Here is a 9,413-nt window from a genome sequence, read left to right as displayed (position 1 = left end):
GATGCCACCCGAAGCAATGATTGGATGCCAAAGGTCAGACTTTTTTGGTGTCAAAAGTAAAAAAAATGTGCTGTCCCCTATGAAATTCTGATGTCAGTTTGCATCCCAATGGATTTTTCTCTGGCTGTGTCTAAGTGCCCAAGGGAAGCCAGGAAGATGTGGAGACCACCGGCCAGGTGTCTTCCCAACATGGATCACCAGGACCATGGATAACCAAGTCTCTGCCCAGCGAGGGTCACTGGGGACCATCCAGTGGGGGTCCTCCAATGGGGGATGGAGTTGAAGCAGCGCTCAAAGCTCTTCCTGTCACTGTAGGACACAAAACAACACGAGCGCACACACTGCTGCTCTCAAGGGGGAGGAAAGGGAAGTTTATTTTCTGACTCCAACATTTATAGTTTTCTAAAGGTGACAGTGGATTGGAGGGTGAAAGTGCCACCTCTCCAATGACACTGGACAAACCAAAAGTCCATCAAAATTTTCTTCTAAAAAAGAATGCAAAACAATAAGTTATTTACAGAAAGTGTGTGAGAAAGTTTGCTACAAGAATTTAAACACCAGAAGGCTTAGAAAATCTTAAAAAATCAAAGCAACACTCTTCCTGCACACAGGGCACTTGTACGGCATCCCTTACTGCTGCCTCCCTTGGTGTTGGGTCACAGCAGAGTTCTGGGAGAAGCTCTTCCCACACTTGAGACACTGTCAGGGCCTCTCCCGACAGTGTGGATCTGCTGGTGGGTGACGAGGGTGGAGTTTTTCTTAAAGCCCTTCCTGCAGTCAGGGCAGCAGAAGGGCCTCTATTCTGTGTGAATCTGCTGATGCTTGAGGAGACAGTATTGGCTCTGAAAAACCTCTCCCCACACTCAGAACACTCCTAGGGCCCGTCCCCAGTGCAGATCCTCTGGTGGGCAATCAGGCTGGAGTTCTGGCCGAAGCTCTTCCCACATTCTCCACACTTGTAAGGCCTTTCCCTGGAGTGGATCCTCTGGTGCAGAATCAGCCTACTGCTCCTCCTGAAGCTTTTCCCACATTCCCTGCACTTATAGGGCCTCTCCCCAGTGTGGATCCTCTGGTGGGCATTCAGATGGCAGCTCTGCCTAAAGCTTTTCCCACATTCCCTGCACTTGTAGGGCCTCTCCCCAGTGTGGATCCTCTGGTGCATAATCAGGCTGGACTTCTCGATGAAGCTCTTCCCACACACTGAGCACGTGCAGGGGCATTCCCCAGTGCACACTGTCTGGTGGATGATCAGGCGAGAGCTGTCACGGAAGGCCTTCCCACATTCCCCACACACAAAGGGTCGTATCCCAGTGTGGATCATCTGGTGGAGTTTCAGGCTGGAGCTTCTCCTGAAGCCTTTCCCACATTCTCCACATTGATAGGGCCATTCATTGGTGTGGATCCTCTGGTGGATGATCAGGTGGGAGCTGAACCTGAAGCTCTTCCCACATTCCCCACACTCATGGGGCCGTTCCCCCGTGTGCATCCTCTGGTGGATGATCAGGTGGTAGCTCGTGGGGAAAATCTTCCCACATTCCAAGCACTGGTGGGGCTTCTTGCCATCATCAAGCTGCTCATAGACCACCACCTCAGAGCTCTGGCCAGAGCTCCACCTGCCTTCCTGGCACAGGGTGGGTCTTTCCTCCTCAGAGCATCCTGGGCTGGGTTTGCAGCCCCTCCTCCTGTGGGATCTCCAGGGCTTTTCCTCCCCGTTGCACTCCTGTGCCCTGCAGCCACTCAAAGTGGCCTCTGCCACGATGTTCTGCCATGGGGATTTGCCCTCCCTGGTCTCCATCCTCAGCTCCTGCTCTGGGGGAGGAAGGACAAGGAGAGGATGAGATTTGCATCTGTGCCACAGGGAAGGGGAAGGAGATCTCCCCAGTGCATCCATGGCTGGACAGCATCAGCAGTGGGGTTGTCCTGCATCCGGGGGCTGTGCTGGGCTGGGAGATGGAGCAGGAGAGAGGGGGAAAGGGGCACTGACTTCCTCCTCACCTGCCTGGGTGTTCTGGGGAATCTTCGGCTTCCTCGTCGCCTTCTTCTCTATCCAGATAAGGTTTGGGAATGGGAAATCCTGGTTTGTGGAAAAAACAAGATGTGAGTGCATTGCCTTCGAAGGTCCCACTGACCAAGTCCACCTCTAGAAGTCACTGGGTGGCCAGAAATATCTCCAAAATCAAGGAGTCCAAAAACCTCTCCCAGGAGTTCCCTGTTTCCAGTGTCCTCACTTTGGGGTTATGGGGTCCCTCTTCTCAGAGCTGCTGGGGGGCCCATGGGTCCTGGGAATTCTCCCTCTCCTGGGTCCTGCTTACACAGCCTGAGGGTCTTTTGTGGGTCCCAGGGATAAATTTATGATGCTCATATCCCCATTTGTCTGAAATAAGCTTTGCACCTTTAAGACTGGTTCTGAGAACAAAGACGGAGGAAGAAGAAGCATGGAGTTTGTTTTCTGAACCTCTCTCACTCCTCCACATTCTGGCTCCTCTGTTGTCTGTGGACAGACAGACAGCGGGACAGAGCCCTCCTTTGCTTTTAGTTAGTTTTAGCTAGCAGAGGAAGAGAAGTTCCCTGGACTGTGGTTTTTGGTTTTCCTATTTTTTGGACCTGTCTAAACCTGCTCTGAACACCCAGAAGAGCACCTGTGCCCCACCGGGGCTGGGCCACGGCATTTCCAGCACCAGAGAGACTCATAAGAGACTGATAAGAGACTGATAAGTGACTGATAAGAGACTGAGCAAGCCAAGCTACAGCCCACGGAGGGACATTGTGAGTTTGTCATCTCTTTTGGAGCAGCAAGCAGTTTTATTGTTTAATACTGTTAATTTTTGGGGTTGGTGAGGGCTTTGCCTTTTAAATAAACAGTTTTTCCACTTCTCTCAAAGGAAATACTTTTCCAGAATCAGTTGGAGGAGAGGCCACTTGACATTGCTCTTCTACAGGAAACACCTTTAGAGGTTTTTCTCCCAAAACTGCCCTAAACCAGGACATTGGCTTTGAAGGTCCCACTGGCCAAGTCCATCTCTAGAAGTCACTGGGTGTCTGGTGGCCAGAAATACCTCCAAAAACCAGGAATTCCAAAAACACTCTTCTAGGAATTGCCCATTTCCAGTGTCCTGACTTTGAGGTTACGTGGGTCCCTCTTCTCAGACCTGTACTCTGGGGGGTCTTGGGCATTCCCCCCTCTCCCAGGTCCTGCTCAGGCATGCTGAGGGGGTTTTGGAGGTCTCAGAGCTCATCCTCCCCTGATTCTGTGGAAATTGTTTTTGTGATTCATGTCAATTGGCCATGGAATCAGCAAATCCTTCTATCTGCTGTGTTCAAAATAGACACAAAGAAAAGTTTTGAAACTTTATGACCAAATAGCCAAATAAAGCATCAAAATCAAAGAAGTATAGTAGAGCAAAAGAGATGAGGTAGCTAGATGACTGATGCTTAGAATAAAATAGAGGAAGTTGAGGTAAAGCTGAGAGATATTGCAAAAAAGCAATTTAAAGCTTATGTATAATAAAAAGCTTGATGCACTTGACAAAATCATGTAGCAGACATCAGTCTAAGACCTCCCTCCAGACGACCACAAGAACGATAGGAGTCAATGACCACCTGGAAAGATTAAGAAATTGATGCTCTCAGCTTATTGATATTTGCTGATTTGGACTAACCAAGCTGTCCTGGTTTAGGGCAAATTTGTTAAAGAATCTGCAAAGGAGGGCCCCTCCAGAAAGCAAACCCACACGGCCCCTCCCCCCAACTGGTTCAGGAAGAATTCTTCGGAGAGAAGTGGAAAGAACCTGTTTATTTGACAGACACAGCACACCCCAGCACACAAAATGAACAATACCAGATGACACCGCTCTGAGAAAGTTGACAAAATCAGAAAGTCTCTTTCGGTGGGCGGTCGCTCTGTTCTCAGTCCCTCCGGCGCTGGGCCAGCTGCTGCAGCCAAACGGTGCAAACCCTCGGTGTTCCCAGGTCCCAGTCCGGGGCAGGTTTGAGATGGTCACAGAAACAGGAGAGGAGAAACAGTCCAGGAAGGAATGTGGACTGTTTAGCTAGAACTAGCTAATAAGCAGAGGCCAAAGCAGAGCAGAAGCGAGAGCAGAAGAGAGCAAGCAAAGCAGCAAACTGAAAGCAAGAAGCGAAAACAGCCCTAAGTACTGCCCGTCTCTGTGTCCCTGATAAGAGAAACCCAAACAAAACTTCCACTCTTCAGAGCCGGTCTTAAAGGCACAGAACAGATGAATGGGGATACAAGCATCATAACGTCACCCCAGGACACTAAGGAAGTCTTGACTGGTAGGAAAGGTCTTCCTTGAGGTCAGGCACTGTCTCTATGGATAAAATTTGCTTCTCACATTTTCAATAGCACCATTTCTCTCGTGGGCCTCCAGGCACCTGCATCTCTTTTCACTTTCTAGAAGGCAGTGAGCTGCATCTCAGCTGCTTTTATTTTTTGGGACAGTAATGATGTTTTCTGAGGTGGTGAAACAGCAGCCAAAGGCCAAAAAACTGAATCCTGACCTGAGCTGACAGAAGCCATGAGAAAGCTGACAATTTTTTGTGAGAACAGAGTTGTGGAGCAGTGAAAAACAACTTGTTTTTCCTCAGAAAGAGCTCTAGGACTGTGGAAAACAACCTACTTTCCTTGAAAAAGAGCTCTAGGACTGTGATATACACTAGCCACCTGTATAAACTGTTTTTTCACTCTTAGATAGAAAAATGAAAACTATCTCTCACAAACAACTTTTCCTGCACGTACACACCAGGGGTTTGAGTGACCAATCAATACAGGGTAACAACTAGTTGCTGACCAACTGGGGATAGACAGGGGATGTTCTTAAAAAACCCTATAAAAAGGCTTAGAAAAAGACCCTATAAAAATCAACAGGATTGATCCTTTCTTTTTGCACCATAAAACATGTGCTGCATCCCTCTTTATAGAGTGCTGTTGCAGTGCCCTTTTATTTCATAGTTTTTTGGATGGTCTGTTCCAGTTCACCCCCTGTATGTTGTACTTCCCCAAGATTATTCCGAGGTTATATCCCTCCCCTTTTACCCTTCAATCACTATAATCCCCATTTTATATTCCAGTGCCTTCCCTATCCATCCCTGTAAACTCTGCCCCTGTTCTGGACCCTTCCCTGTCAGTCTCCTGTAAACCCCTTCCCTGCAGGTTCCGCCTCTCTGGAATTCCCCTCATGTATGAGGCCCCATTGGCCCATGTGACCTGCACTCTCCACCCCCTTATCCCCATTGGTCCCTGAGATGTATTCCCCTCCTTTTACTCCTCCCTCCCTGATTTCCTATTGGCTCAGTGATCGTGCTCACTCGCAGTTCTAGTGCTGTATAAAATCCTGAGCACACTGATGTGGAAGGGGCTAGCAGCAGGCCTGTTAGCTAAAGGAGCGAGAAGTAAGAAGAAGAAGAAGAAGCTGATAAGGAGCTTTCTCCAAGGCCGTAACCAAGGAGATCGAGAGAAGGAAGATAAGAGCATTCTGCAGCTGGATGAAGCATTTTTGGAAAGTTAGGTGGAGTCAGAGTAACTTTTCACCAATGGCATGGTATTGAATTATTGTGGCCAATAGCTAAGGTGGAAGAAGGGTAAACAACTGGAAAGTGTATAAAAGATCAGCCATTTTCATTAATAAACTGTTGCCAAGTGTTAGCAACTGAGACTGCTTGTGGTCTCTGCTTAATGTCATGACCGCCTCGACTGCGACACACTGGTGGTTGGGGGTCTTTGGTGCCTGTTCCCTTTAACGAATAAGGCTTCCTCAGAATCTCACACCAAAGGCCTCCCTCTCCTCTTTAGTCAGCTCCCTGATGCTGACACCATTCCAGCTGTGGAGCAGGTGGCTCCAAGGTTCAGCTCTCCCTGTTTCAGGGGAAGCTGTTCCCCACTCATGGCATGGCGGCGCCCCTGAGCCAGCTGTGGACTCCAGCGCGGTGTCAGCCCAGGGCTCCTGCTGGGCTGAGTCTGCCCTCAGGCAGGGCTCAGCTCCCTCACAGCATCTTGGTGTCACCTTGGAGCCCCGTGGAGAAGACACCTCTGTGCCCTCTGCCCAGAATTTCACTGCCAGGACAGCAGGAATGCAACCCAAACCTGCCTTCAACCTGCTTTGGTGGGAACTCCTGCACCAGGGGCTTTCTGGCCATTCTGCTGCTCACGGCCAAGATATTTTTCCTGCCCCTCTGCCAGGGCAGTGCCCTGTGCCTGTTCTGCTGTGAGGCTTCCTTGGGGCAGTGCCTTCAGTGGTTCCTTCAGTACTGGAACTGGAGTCGGCAAACACGACTGAGCCCTGGTGAGCCCTCAGGATGGCTGGGGACAACTGATCCACCTGGCCCATCTCAAAATTCACCCAAGTCCTGCTGGAGCCGATGGACCCAGCGGCCAAGAACGACTCCAGAGCCAGGTAGAACCACTTGCTCTTTTCTAGGACACAGCGGTGGCTCTACCCCACTGTGGCCAGGCATTGCAGGTGACCGTGTAGGGCCCCTCACCCAGGAAACCCCAGAGCCCCACAGTGCCCCATAGACAGATAGACCCAGCAGCCCCATCCCACCAGGGAACCAAATTTCAAGACCAATAAATAATTTCAACATACTCTTGACATAGGAAGATTTTTTTGGCATTTAAATTCTTTTGAGTAAATCAAGAATTTTGGGAGTGTTATATTGTATTTGCAGGGATGCCCAACGAAGGCAGGAATGATGCATTTAACTTCATGTTCTCAGAAGGCTAATTTATTACTTTATAATACTATCTTATAGTAAAGAACAATATACTATACTATACTATACTAAAGAACAGAGAAATGATTCTTAGTGAACGTTCAAAAATTAATAATGAAAACTCCTGACTCTTTCCAGAGTCTCGACACAGCTTGGCCATAATTGGCCAATGAGTCAAAATAACTCACACCAGAATCCAATCAAACAAATCACCTGTGGGTAAACAATCTCCAAACACATTCTGCACAACATGAGCACAACATGAGCACAACACAGGAGAAGCAAATGAGATAAGAATTGTTTTCCTTTTTCTCTGAGGCTTCTTAGCTTCCCAGGAGAAGAATCCTGGGCGGAGGGATTTTTCCAGAGAATGTGGATGCCACAGTGATTGGGATGAGTAATGAGATGGTTGGCTCTCCCAATTAAAGGGTGAACATGCTAAGTGTGTTAAGAGAAGTTGTACAGATGTATAGTTATGTTACTGCAATGTGTCCATCCTGCCCAGCATTGTTATCCTGGTATGATCTTGGTAGTCCGGGCATTTGGGGAGGGGCAGATTGTTCCTAAGAGGCATGGCTTAGCAACACCTGCCCTCCAATGCAGTTCCACGAAAGCAATCTACACCAATGGACAGTGACCAAGAGTCAACAGACAGCCTTTGGGAGGAGCTAGGGCTGCCTGTTGCAACAGCAAGGATATATAAGGGAGAGCAGCCATTGTGTGGATGAGCCAGCCACGTGGTTACCAGTCACAAAGTGGGGGAGGCTCCCAGTACTGTAATTTTCCCCTTATTTAGTCCTCTTGTTGAATTTTTGTTAAACTTTTATTAAAAGGTTTATTAAACCTTTCAAAATTTTGAGAAGTGAACAGTCATTTCTCACAGGGAGAAAAAATTTTAAAAGAAAGCTCTTTTTTTTTAGTTTATTTTTTTTCTTTTAAACACAGGCCATTCCTACCACACTCACAGTGAACCAAAGCCTTTCTCACCACCTGGACACCCACCCACCTACTCAACCCACTCCCCCTGGACTCTGCACAACTCCCAACACACCATTTGTCTGGGGGAAAGCACAGACTGTGTCAAGGCAGCAGAGCCCAGACCTGGAGTGACTTGCCTGGACCACTGGAAAGGAGGAAATCCAGACCCATGGACACACACACAAACACAGAGCAAAGTTTTGCTCAAAGGGTTTATTGATTCTTGATGATTGATTCTTCAGGGGAAATGGCCCAGGGCTCAAAGGGATCAGGGGGTTCCTCCATGGATGATCATCTCTTCATGCCACTGGGGAGGAAAAAGGACACTGGTCCTTCCAACGCTAAAAGACAAACCCCAGAAGGTGAACTCTAGAGCCTACTGGGGCATGGCTGGGCTTTGTCCCCAGCCCTGTCCCTGCAGGCACGGCTCACCTAGGCATCCAGAGAGGCAGCCAGGCGCTTCTGCTGCAGGAGAGCCCGCAGCTCTTCAGCCACAGGGGGCTGGGGACAAAGGCAGCATTGGAGACACACCGGGGACACTGGGCTGCACTGGGAGGCAGGGGAGAGCAGGGGGGCCTTGGGGAACAGGCTGTGGCAGCAATGGGGTGCAGGAGCTGCTGTGCTGCTGCCCAGAAGTGCTGGACTCCTGGCCAAGAGGCACAGCTGGAGCAGGGGCTGCATCCTGGCTCATCCAGGGGGTCCTGGGGTGACAGGGATGGGAATGTAGCAGGGCCCTGGGCAAAGGCTTCCCTGGGGAGGACCCCTGGGGCAGGGCATTGTCTGGGCTGTCAGGAGGAGTGCACTGGGCTGTGCTGGGACAGACTGGGATGGCCTGGGCTATGGTGGCCACGCAAGGGGAGGGTCTGACACCAGCAGAACTTGTGGTACCCACCAGAGGCGTCTCCAGGACCTCAACATTGTCTAAATCCAACTGCAGAGAGACCAAGAGACCTCGCTGGTCACTGGGATGTCCCTGGTGCCAGCAAGGGATGGGGGGACACCACTGTCCCCCAGTTCCCTGAGGGGATGCCCTCCAATGCCAGCAGCCCACTCACCTCCCAGAGATCATCTTGGGTTCCTTCCAGGAGTGCTTGGAAAGGAGAACAAAGGCTGGGTCTGGACTGGACCTTGTGGGGCTAGGGGGACACATGGGTACAGGGAGCAGGATGCAGGCAGAGGGATGGGAATTCAGGGCCTCCAAGGAGATCTGTTTGAGGTGAGGGGAGACCCAAAGACACTGATCTGGGGTCAATTGAGGGCCCAGGGGACAGGGCTGAGGGTGTGGAAAGAGCAGGGTGTGAGGTACAGGGGAGGAGAAAGGAATTGAGGTGTAGGGACATGGGTGGGCAATGGAGGGTCTTGGTGGGGACAGAAGAATGAGGATGGGTGGGGACAAAACCAACGGGACTGGGAGATGCTGTGGGAGTGGGGGTGAGTCAGGGAATTATACAGGGGGACCCCTCTGCAGTGGCCAAGAAGAAAGGCAAAGGATTGAGGGGGGGCATGGAAGGAAAGGCCTCAGGAATGGTCAGTGGGAGGGCACCTGGGGACCCTGAATGGGACACAGAGGAGGGACCAAAAGGGTGGGATGGGAGGCCAGAAAGGGCAGGATGTGAGGACAGCATTTGGCTGGTGCCTCATGTTGGCCTGTGCCGGGAGGCACAGCAGGATGGAGAAGAGCAGGGCCACGCTGAGCACAGCCACCT

The 9,413-nt window shown here is 50.4% G+C and overlaps 1 pseudogene; it reads right to left on the bottom strand.

Moving 5' to 3' along the window:
• LOC141727363 (uncharacterized) overlaps positions 1 to 9,413 on the bottom strand; it is a 523,654-nt pseudogene that overhangs the window by 495,354 nt on the left and 18,887 nt on the right.

This window comes from Zonotrichia albicollis, unplaced genomic scaffold (genome assembly GCF_047830755.1).
Source record: "Zonotrichia albicollis isolate bZonAlb1 unplaced genomic scaffold, bZonAlb1.hap1 Scaffold_121, whole genome shotgun sequence".
In the NCBI taxonomy this organism is placed as follows: domain Eukaryota; kingdom Metazoa; phylum Chordata; class Aves; order Passeriformes; family Passerellidae; genus Zonotrichia; species Zonotrichia albicollis.
The sequence above is the reverse complement of the archived record's forward strand: the minus strand, read 5'-3'. Positions and strand labels throughout refer to the sequence as shown.